Below are 12456 nucleotides of genomic sequence, written 5' to 3'. Positions count from 1 at the left end.
GTTCATGTTAGTTTACATTAAATGATCATTTGGCTGGCCAATGATTTTAAGCACTACAATGATTTTATTATTTTGGGCCCAACTACCAGCAGAAGATAGATAGATCAGTGTTATTTAAAGTAAAATAAATCTTTTTTTCAAGTGTTAAGAAAACAAGGACATAATTTGTTCTGTGTGACACTTATCAGTTAGGCCACGTCCACACGCACCAAAACTATCTTTTATTTCCCCGTCTTCCCTGGCATCGTTCCAAGAATAGTAGCGTCCAAACGGATCCATTTGTAAATGACTCAACACGCTACTTCTTATTTCAGGCCTGTAGGTGGCGCTGTGTCTGCTACAGAAATTCACCAAAAACGGAGAAGAAGAGGCACACCATGCATAAAGCATAGACAGTATATAAGAAGGCATAAAGCTTGTGTGCTGTGTACAAACAGACAGTAGAAGAAGAAACCAAACGCAAGAAGAAGACGATGAAAATGGCTAGTGCCATTTAAGGAAACCAGAATTGTTTGTGTGGAGCGATAGTGAATTGTTGTTGTTATGAGACGTCGTCTCGGGATAAGAGGTCAAAGGCTATAGGTCGAGGGGTGTGGCGATGACCTCATCGATACGCAAGTATGCGGCTTCGCCGTCCAAACGAAGCCGCAAGGGCGGCGTTTTCGAATTTCTTTCACCCCGGGACCAGGTTTCAAAAAAGTGCGTCTTCAGGCAGCGCCTTCACAGGACTCGTTTTGGCCAAAATGATGCAAAACTTGCGTTTACGTGTGAATGGCCCCTTAAATTCCCATTTACAAATCTATAATAGATAGAATACACTTTATAATGTTTTAATTAAAGTACTACATGTTGTACACAGGGTTTAACACTACGTGTAACACATCACCGTGAAACCTCCCCAGCTGATTACTGACATTACTGCTTTAAATTAGAAACACACTTTAGGAGAAATCTACGGACACAAATAGACAAAGTGTGGTCAAATAAATGTTTTTCTTTCCACTAGTCTGAAAGAAGACATGTTATGGAAGATAAAGAGCACAAAATCCCTAGATTTTTATGTCCAAACTCTCGCCCAAAGCGTTTACCATACTGTACACTTTTTGCAAATATTTGTAAACCGAAAGCAGGATAAATTATTTGAATGTTAATATTTGCAGAAAAGAATCCGCTTCAATCTTCTAAAGAAGTAAAATCATGTTGTGGAAGCCAAATAGTTGCCTTGCCTTAAACTATAATAGATAATACACTTTTACTAATTAGTATTTCATAAATCTACCTGGATTGAAAAATGTACTTGATATTTTTGCACAGACTTTATGGAATATATTTACAAATTATTCCTCCGATCTCATGTATGTTGGTTTTGCCAACAGCTGAAAGATGAGTCATTTTTATGTTAAAGTCGAGTATGATTTGAATCATAACTTTAATAATAGTAATTTAAATTCCTAACAAGCTGTAGGAGAGGAAAGTTTTAGTTAGAACCTGTCGTTGAACACACACATTGTCCAGAACTATTAGTTTATAATATGAATATTATATTAAGTAATGTTAACTTTATCGCTAATGAAGTATCTTAATTATAGTGGGTCTATTTATTTATTTTTTGAACAACAAACATCTGATTCTATTAATCTAAAGACAAGATAAATGTATGGTTATTCTTCATACAAACATCTTTTTTTAATTATGTATGTAGGCCACAAATACAAGTCTCATTTATTATAATTATTACACTTTAAATCGCAAATATTTGTCAGAAAAATTACACTTACATATTGTCTTCAAATGTTTGCCTTTCCGTTTACCCTGAGATTTAAAAAGCTGACGTTTATCCGCGTTGTGACATCATTTCAACTCATAAAATTGGAAATGATTAAATAAAACCTTCTAGTTTTCATGCAAAGTGTTACTGATAAGATAGTTCTTGTCTTAAAATGGGACCAAACACATTCACACAATCTCCTAATCAACAAATAGGACAGCTGTTAAAGTGTTTTCATATAAAGGAAAGTAGTTTTTAAATTAGTTGAAGTAGCAAAAAGAAATATCCAGTAGTTGGCTATCGGACAAAATGATTAATTTACATTTATTTGATTGATTGAAAATGATTATTTAACCGATAAGTGTCACATGGAACTACTTTGTCATCTATACTGTATATATTTAAAATCATACGGTGAATTTTTAGTCACTCAGCTGAGAAATAACAATTAAGGATTATTAGAAAAATGAAGTAAAACCACTAAAAGACAGCGGTGATGTTTTTCTCTGCCGTCTGTGACGCTAAAGGCCCAGTTGGGTCTAAACTGGGAGTTTATTGGTTTAGATGTCTGCTGTCTTACAGGCTACTCTACTGTGATTTGTTGAGTTTCATTCCAAAATACTGTAATATATATGTATGTTATATATTACTCTTAAAAAGGTCAAGATCAAAGTTTCAAAAATAGTATAACTGTTTACAATGTATTCTTGTTTTAAAGAGATGGTTAAGCAGTTTGAGGAAGACAGTCCTCTGTATCAGTTGCTCCTAAATTGAATGTAAGTCACCTGGACCTTTTCAAAATGTGAAATATTTTACCTAAATCTGACCGAGAGACTGACAATCTGAATGATTAGATGCTACTAAAAGCTAATTGATGAATTGTGAAAAGTGCCAGTGTTACGAGAAAAAGAAACAAGGATGAAAGAGATCTTTGGACATTAGCAATAAACTCTGAGATTTTCAGTCGAAGCACTGTAAATTTACATTTATGTGTTCCTCCTTTTGAGACGCTCTCGCTGGTCAATGTACAGAAGTGTCTTTTTTTATTTTAAAGTGCACCTATGATGAAATGTTACCGCTGCTTATTATAACACTAACAAACGCGCCTAATAACTCCAGTGTGTGTACTGTATCTCAGCAGGAAGGTGCAGTTACGATGATGGAGAACGAAAATTACTGACTGAACACTGAAATCTTTAATATCCTCTGACCGGTTGAACCTTTCCTGGTGCTAAACTCTGCCAGTCTGACACACAAGGGAAGTTAAAACAAACTCTACAGAGGTAGTTTAAGTCATGTTAAAAGAATACTTTGGGAAAAACGATATAAGATTAGAAGATTGAAACCACTCTTAAATATAAAGCTGCAGCCTGTTAGCTTAGCATAGCATAAAGACTGAACACAGATAGCCTGGTTCCAGATAATTTGATTAATCACTAAATTGTAAGTTATTTGCACCACTGTACATTTGTCTTGTAGAATCTAGTTAACAACCTTAACGTTATGAAACTACTTCAATTCTTTAACTGTGAATACACAGAAAACCTACTGTAGAGTATATACTCTGTAAGGCTGCAACAATGATTGTTTTCATCATCAACAGGTGTAGTAATTATTAGTTTTTTTATCTATTGGTTGTTTATTGTACAAAATGTTAGAAAATAATGAAAAAGGAACTTCACATTCAGATTTATCTGACCAGCAGTCAAAAAACCCAAATATAGAAAACTCTGGAAACTAGCAAATGGTAACATTTGTGAAGGTGGTTCCAACTTAAAAATGATGTTTAGCCAATCAAAATTGGCTAAAAGTGGGTGCTTGTATAGCTCAGTTGGTAGAGCGGGCCCCCGCTTTTGGAGGTTTTATCCTCGACGCAGCGGGCCCAGGTTCGACTCCGACCTGCGGCCCTTTGCTGCATGTCATTCCCCCCTCTCTCTCCCCTTTCATTTTTCAGCTGTCCGGTCAATAAAGGCCTAAAATGCCCAAAAATAATCTTTAAAAAACTGTCAACTAATCAGTTAAGTTGTGCCTGGGATTTCTTTTCAAATTCAGTATAGAAATATTGAGAAGTTTGTATACTACGTGTGAATGCTAAATACATTTAAAAGTGTTTCAGATAAAAACAAACCAGGCTAGCTGTTTCCAGTCTTTATGCTAAGCTAAGCTACGCGGTTTGTAGCGTCAGATTTACCGTACAGACACGAGAGCGGAATCAATCAGCAAAATAGCAAATAAACGTAGATCCCAAAGTGTTGAAACGTGTCTTTAATGAGACATGTAAACCCAGAAAGTGAAGGATGCTGTTACTGAAGATGTCCAGGCCTTATTTTATCTCTTCAAACTCAATACTCGGACTGTTAAATGTACTGTACCAGTGCCCGTTGTCACTTGTTCTCGGCACGTGAGAATTTGGCAACTTGAAGAGCTTTAAACTCTGCACTGAATGTTGAAGTCCTCCGCAGCATGTCGTCCAGTGATCCAGTGTTAGCCTGCTGCAGATTAGGCCTCTGAAAGTCATTTCCCTTTACTCTTTTGTACAGTGTGATTTAAAACTACCATTTTTAAACTACGGAACACGGAAGCTGCCAAAAGCCAAAATAATAATAAATAAATGACTTGAAAAATAAATTTTAAATTCTACTAAATATAACAAAAACAATATTAAAAATAAATCTAGGCATAATTAATTGATTCAAAATAAATAAAAGCAAAAAAAATGCTTTTAAAAATTCACAATCAATTAAATAAATTGAAAAAAATGGAAACTTAAATATAAAAGTAAATAAATTATTATATTGTTATAAAACTTAAATATAAGCCCATTAAAACAGAAATATCAATATCAATTTATCACATTTGATCAATTCATTAATGTTTTTTTTATAATATTTCTGATGCATTTAGTGAAATATTTATTAATTTATCAAGTCCTTTATCTATTTGTTTTATTTTGGCAGCTTCTGTCCTACGTACTTAACGACGTCCGCATGCGTAATTTAAAGTAATATATGTCAGATGTAGACAAAAAGCAACCGAGCAAAAACACCAAACTTAAAACCATACGTTTGATTTCCTGGATGTGTGCCTTTGGGTACATATCTCTGGCCTGTTTGACACTAACGTACTAACACACTGCTGGACTTCATACACTAATGTAAGAAGAGATGCAGTGCTGTAAATAAGCTTTGTGGTGAAATGGCAATATTTTCCACAATGCATGGCTCCCGTTTTATTTCATGCTACACAATATATATTTATGTTTTATTTCCCTGTGTATGACTGTATATATTTACATGTTTGGTTCTCTTTCACCTGTGATAGACTTTGCAGAACTTGAAATAAACTAATCAGACTTGTTGTCTCTTGTTTTTGTCATTTGTTTTATACAACTTTATCCACTTCTTTTCCTGTCCTCCACGTGGACGACAGGTTTTTTTTAGTGAAGTGAATTCAAGTGCATCTGCACATTTTAGTCCAAAGCAAGTATTTAATAATGAAGCCAACCTTTCAGTCAATGGACATTAGTCAGGGGATTAAAAAGATTTATTTATTATTATAACATTTTTATTATTAATTACATAATTCGTTCCTTATATTTCCTTCCCTTCCGGTGTGTTTTTGGCCATTATTTTCCTGATTGCTTCAATTTTTTTTTGCGATGTGTTGTCAGTGATTGAAAGTAACTAAATATATTAGTACTGTACCTAAGTGCAATTTGGAGGGTATTTGTACTTTTCATTTCTAGTATTTCTCGAATTGACAGCCTTAGGTACTAGTTATCTTTCAGTTATAAACAAAACATTAAAGAGTAAGCATCTAGTTCACAATATTTTTGGTCTGACTTTGTGCCTAAAAAGGATAAAATTATCAAATCTTACACGCAAAAAAAATCAAAGATTAGAGAAAATAAATACATATTTGAGTTTCTTCTTCATCTTCTTTCCCATTATCATTTCAAAATGTATCTGGTGACCCTTTGGATGGGCCCGACCCCTAGGTTGGGAATCACTGGACTTAACTAACTATTTAAAGTAGTTAAAAGTAGTTGTATTCAGCTGCAACAGTAAAATGCTGCTCTAACATTGATGCATCATAATCAAATATCCACCACTGTATGTTGTATCTGTGGAGCTTCTTTTGTATTTGGAGTTTACAAACTACACATTTTAAACAGCATTTCCCAGGTGTCCATGTGTTAAAAAGCACAGGTGTTCTCAATTTGGTGTAATCATTAACAAAGGGACAATCTTTTGTTTTCCCGCTGACTAAATCCTTAAATACAGTCTTCTGTTCTCCAAAGATGCTGGGCTGGAAGGTAAATTTGGGATTTCCTTCAATATTTGAATCTCATATGTAGTTGAGCAACCTTGTGGGTGAAATTTTTGATTGAAATAAGTGTAGAAAGTAAAATTATTGTCATGTGGAGAATGTAGATGGTGAGATGAAAGGACAAAAACCACCACCAGATGGCACTCATAACATTGTCTTTCTCTACTCCTCAGAAATCACTGCTTTATTTTGATTTATTGATGAATTATTAAACTGATCAGTTCTGTTTAAATGTGTCACTTTGAGGTATTTATTACAGGTTCACTAGACGATTTTGAATATTAGTTTAATAGTTTAATTTGACATTTCAATCTCTGGTCTTCATGTTTTTTAGCTCAAAGCTCTTAAAATGCTGGTATACGTGCAGTTTAGTGTCCCAAATTTCCCATACAATGTCCTTAATTAATTATTAACCTGCTGAACCACCTGTGCTACCCTAACCCTTACCCTAACCTTAACATACTCAAATAAGACCCTCATCATTTGGGACACTCAGTTTTTGGAAACTAATTTGGGACACTAAACTGCACGTAAGCCTGAAATGCTTCCTTTGCTCGAAGACACTTTGCTGCTGTGGAGATCGAACCTGTGACTCTTTTCTGTTACAGGACGAGTACATCCTGGAGTCCTTTTGTGAGTTCCCCCAACGAACAGACAGGGACAGCTCAGCTCAGGGTTTCAGGGACTTTTCAGCTCAGGATGTCACTGCTGGCAGGTAAAGATAATCATAAACCTCAGAATACTGTTATTTTCCTTTTTCAAGACATTTAACTTAATTAATTAATAGGAAATAGCTCAGGTTCTCTAAATGTTCTGTAACAACAAAAGAAGAATTTCCATACTAGAAATATTGACATTTTATTTCGATCCATTGCGGTAAGGTGTCCAGGAATCAATTTAAGATTGCGTAAATCACACTTAGGCAGCTCTAAAGCACACTTTAATTGAAAATGTTCACATATTTAAAAAGGTAGTGTGGCTGTCGCACTGCAGCCTCTATCAATGGGTAACATAATCTAAAATATATACATCTACATCTCTACTTACAGCCTGGAATATTTAACCTAACAATTCATGCTCTTACAAAATGTTATTTCAATTAAATATCTTCAGAACAAATAAACCTTTTGACAAGTTATATTTTTGCTATGAACTGAAACTCAGTTGCCAGTTTATTGTAGCTAATAAACCTACACTAAAACTAGTCCAACAGTCCTACAATAAATCCTGCTTCATGAAGCTTTTAATGTTCACTCTGTATTAATTCAAATGTGGGATAATTTTGTAGGATGTGCTGCTGTTGTACAGAGAGGTGTTTCTGTTATTTAGTCCACCCTCATTAATTTGAATTGGTGTATTTTACAAGCTTATCTGAACAGTAACTAAAGTGAAGTAAAAAGTATTTTAAGTATAGCATACTCTATCACATGACCATAAGAGGGAGTAGAAAAGTTAAAGCCACCAGCCAGATTTTGGTAGATTCAACTCATTAAAAAAAAAAAAGGTGCAGCAGATGTTTGCATGAGACACCGGTGGATATATTGGGAAACAGGTGAACATTTTGAGACACAGGTGAGGAGTTGAATGTTGAACGTGCGAAGATGACGTCCCTGCAGAGCTCGACTCATCTGATCGGCCATTTTGGTGATCACAGATGAACGATCTGCAGGCCCACACTGTTTGCTTTACGAGCTCCCCTCCAACATTGTATAAATCTTTAAACACGTCCCTTGGATCACTAGCTTCTAATGGGGTGTTTCATTCGTTGATCAAAGCGGGGCGTGTGGATGAGTTTTCCCCGTCGTCAGACCTTGAAATGGCTTTGTTACGTCTCTCAGCGGTAGCCCTGTGTTGTCGCAGAGGCCTGCCTGTTTAATCTGTATGCACACGCTGTTGAAAATTAATTTCATTAAAGGCCTTCTATTTGCACACACACCCCCTCTCTCTCCACCTCTACCTCCACCCGTGCAGCTCCTCCTGTTTAAAGGCCCTCATAGTGTGTGATTAGCGCGCGTTTCCCCAACCTGGCTGGGAGTGGCGGTTAGGTCGGGAGGTCGCGCAAATGAAAGAGAACAACTTCATTGTGAGATGACTGGCCCATAAATCATCGGCCGTTTTCTATAAATCACGGCAGATGGCAGGGAGCGAGCCGAGGCTCATGGGAGCTCGTTGCGGCCCCTGTGCATGATGGGAAGGGCTGGGCTTAGCTGTGGCGGAGGCTGGCAGAAGCGCAGGGTCACTTCCAGTTTGCGGATGCGGAAGACGTGAGGTGTGGTGGAGGCCTGGCCGATGCGCTCCCCTCCCCCAATCCCTGCAGCTCTGCCCGGCCTCACCTGATGAGATTCAGACCCCGGAGGTCCACGTGCAGAACCTCTCCATGCTGCCCTCCATTTAACAGGTCTAATCTGCCTGCTTAATATGGAGACAACTTCATCCCCCCCTCGTCCCCGGGCTGCGCTGAGACCTGTCAGGTTGACACTAAGTGTCCGCCCAGGAGGGGAGATCTGCCAGGCCCACTCACACACCTTCATTATTCATCATGATTATTTAACAGAACAGGACTCTCCCGCACTGCAGTCCGGCTCTGCTGCAACACACCGAGTCTCTTCAGTGTGTTATCTCAACCTTTTTATATATGTGACTAAGTTTCTTCTGCTACTATAACTCGAGGAGGAATTAATATAATTTGTTTTTAAAAAGCAGCCAGTACAGTTTAAGATGCAGAATAAATGCAAAAGGCTCCAGAGATGTGTCTCCGTCTTTAATTAGTTAAAGCTCTAAAAGAACGTGTAGTGATTAGAGAACCTGTCCTAATGTGAAAACAACTCTGACCCACTCGTGTTCCCAGACCCTTCCTTTGAATTTTTGTTTCCAGGATAGAGAGAGATCCAGGATATTTCCATCTTGGGTTTGAATATTTCACTTTACTGTTAACATCCATTATCTTCACTGAAGAGCTCGAACAAGACAATAAACAACACACAAATGTGGAATAAGATGATTTTAACAGCCAATAAGCAGTGTACTGATTGCATCTCATAAATACATAATTAAATGGCAAAAATGGTGCCACACTAAGCACAGAAGTAGAACCAGAAAAGTAATCCTGTATACTCTAAGATATACTTGTACTACTTGTAAAATGATTATGATATGAGGCATATCTGCATGCAGCTTCTTAGCAGACATATTACTCTTTCTCAGTGGACATAGTTTCTCTCTTACATTTAAACCCAAGTGTGTATTCCTGTGTCGGTTATCAGTAGAGTTGTTCCTCTTGGTGGCAGTAGAGGGAGCTTCAGAGCTGCTGAAGCCCTGACAGCAACAGTGAGACAAAACTACTTCCTTCTACCTGTTAAAGTGTCACTTTACGGGCCTTTTTAAAGCCAGTCACTGGTTGTTTGTTGTTGTTGAACTGTTCTTATCAATGACAGTCTCTAAAACACAGATTCAGGCAGCCAGGGTTTCCAACCTCTAGGGTGGGGCTTTCCATATCATTAGCCTAACGCTGAGGTATCGGAGGCCAAGCCATTGGTATTTTGCAAGCTAAGTTCACTATTTTTAAATCGTTCGAAGAGATGTGTTTATATATATATGGAATCGAAAGGATTCGCTGCAAAGCTTTCGCCTCCTCTCTGAACCCAACCCGGCGAGAGACTCAAACATGTACGGCTGAACCTCTCCAATGTATTTCATTTTCTCAATGAGGGAGAAAGAGTAGAGTGCTTCCAGCCCCTCTTCACAGTTTTTTTTTTTCTTTTACCTTTTATGTAGGAAAACCATGTTAAACTAAGTATTTTGCTTTAAAACTTGTCAAAAGGAGGAAAAACTTTTTTATATGTATATAATATAAACAATTGTTGACCTTAATTTCCACTTACTTGCTTATTCTGGAGCTTTTGACCACATTCAATCTTCATCAGAAGTTGCTGAAGTTTGCTCAGTTGCTCAGTCAGTACAAAATGTTTGTTTTTTTAGGACTTTTAGCATATGTGTACTTAAAAGTTGAGCTTGCTGGCTCGTCTCCAGTCAAGGGCGGCTGGCCTGTTTGTTGTGGGGCTTTCGACTGTATCACAAAGACTTTCAACACACATGGACTTGAACCGTCAAGCTCAACATTTAAGCCAAAGTGCTCAGAATGATGATAAAAGATGCAGGACAGTTGACAAAACCCGATCCCTCAATTAAGACTGTTCAGTCGAAAGCTCCAGAACAAGTAAGTAACTGGACCTTGATTGAAGACTGTTTTATCTGCTCAGTTATGGACATTTGCTTTAAAATGTCACTTCAACAGCATGATGTTGATCCAGTTTAAAAATCAGTAATTTTAACATGCTACACAGCTACCCAGATGTGTGTCTCAGCACAGGAAGCAGCACTTAAATATTAGGCTGATCACTGTCTTATTTATTTAAGGCGGAATAAAAGATTGGTTCCCTCAAGAAATATTGGATTTATGGGGTTTTCTTGTCTGCGACCTACATGACCTCGGGGTCATCAGAGACCTCTCTCTGTCCTGATTGGTCGGTGTACACACACGTTCAGATTAAATCCCACTTACACCATGATATTTGGATCATTTTGCACTTTCTTTTTGTAAACTTTGGAATCTCCACTAGATTTAATAAAAAAAAAATGTTTGCCTGCATAGATAGTGTTCAGAGCTGATGATTTCTTTACCTGTACCACGGCATGGATCCAGCCGGACTCTGTCACCAGTGAGTACATGTGTGTCCCCGTCTGAAGCCTCTCTGTGTTTGGGTTTGAAGTTCTCAGAGAAACAGACACTCGGCTGCTCTGTTGTGAATCGGGGTTAACAGGGAATTTGTGTATTCCTCTGGTGCGCTGCACTTAAAAGCAGCAGAGCCCCATTAGCCGCTGCTGCCCTCTTTTTTTTTTGGTATTACTTTGTGCTCTTTATTTTCTTTTCCCCACTGTGCTGGATCTTTTTTTTTACGTCCAGCTGGCTTCTCAACCAGAAGCTCCCAGTCCCTGCGAGACCCGTTCAAACATAAAAAAAAAAGATGGAGGCAAAAGTCCTTGGCTAATGAACATCACTCGGCTCTGATGGTTCAAGGGTCCATGTGGGCTCGACTGCAGGTCTGAGAGGGCTTTTCTTTTACAGACGAGCAGCAGCTTCATTCAGGTTTTCCGCTGCTGTTTGAATCCAGAGTGATATACAGTCTGTGGTTTAGTCATTACAAACTCACGCTGTGAAGCCAAATATTGTTTAAACTACGACAAGTACAGCTTAAACCATTCCTCAATTAGTCGACTGACAGAAAACTAAATTACATCATGAAAATAATCATTAGTTCAAAATGAGCTCCAGCTCAACCAACAGTAAAATCCTGCTTTTACTTCAGTACGTGAGTAATTATACTATAATGATCGAATATATAATGATATATTTAACTGAACATTTTCAATGCATTGCAGTTCAGCTTTTTCAATGTCGCTTGTTAAATGTTTTTGACGTTTGTTTCGACGTATTTGTCAGTATGGTATTAGTACTTTTATTGGAGTAAAGGATCTAAAGACTTCCTCCACTGCTGTAGGAAACAAGGATGCAACAAAATGTAGACATCAGAGTATTTTTTTAGTGGCTCTTAATGTCCTGAACTGTCTGTCTCCTCTGTCATCATGTCTGCGGGGGGCCAAGGGCACAGGCAGCTTTTCAAGGTGGACTCTCCCTCTAACAAGCGGACGCCGGGCCTCTGTCAAACCCCCACCCCGACATCTCCGCAGCCCAAACGCAGGCATTAATGCAAATTATGGTCTGATAATTTAATAAGTTTGCCGGCTTGATCTGTCCTTTTTATTACAATTATCATCAGGCAGGGGGTTGCGTTCCATCATCGGGAAATAAACACCATCGATCATCCTTGTAATGATTAGCCGCTGACAGGCCAAGCTACGCTTTGCATAAATGGACTGTAATGCGGAGCAGAAGAGGAGAACTGGGGCGTTAGATGTTTTCTGTAAACTTTGGCTTCACGTTGGGGTTATTAACTGTGCTGATAATCACAGCAAGGCTCCCTTTATGTTCTGGAGAGGCCTGCGTGGTTCACAGCCAGCAGAGGAGAGACATTTCTTAAAGGATTACGTCAGGGGAGGCTGACTCAAGCTCAAAACTCAGAGCCAAGACATGCAGCCAGGGCCTGTTAAGTCTTTCCAGAAAAAAGGCTGGAAGGTGCCAGAGCCATACACAGAGCTGGCACCGGGCGCTGCCTCAGCATTAGGGCCTCCCTCTTAATTGCAGTGGAAAATGATGCTGCATTTCCCGCCTGTTGAACCAGCTTGTAAAGACCCCCCCTCTACCCCCCCTCGTCCAGAGAGAAAAGGTTGATTTATAAGCT

This window comes from Perca fluviatilis, chromosome 24 (genome assembly GCF_010015445.1).
Source record: "Perca fluviatilis chromosome 24, GENO_Pfluv_1.0, whole genome shotgun sequence".
NCBI classification, from domain to species: domain Eukaryota; kingdom Metazoa; phylum Chordata; class Actinopteri; order Perciformes; family Percidae; genus Perca; species Perca fluviatilis.
This window is presented reverse-complemented; position numbering follows the sequence as displayed.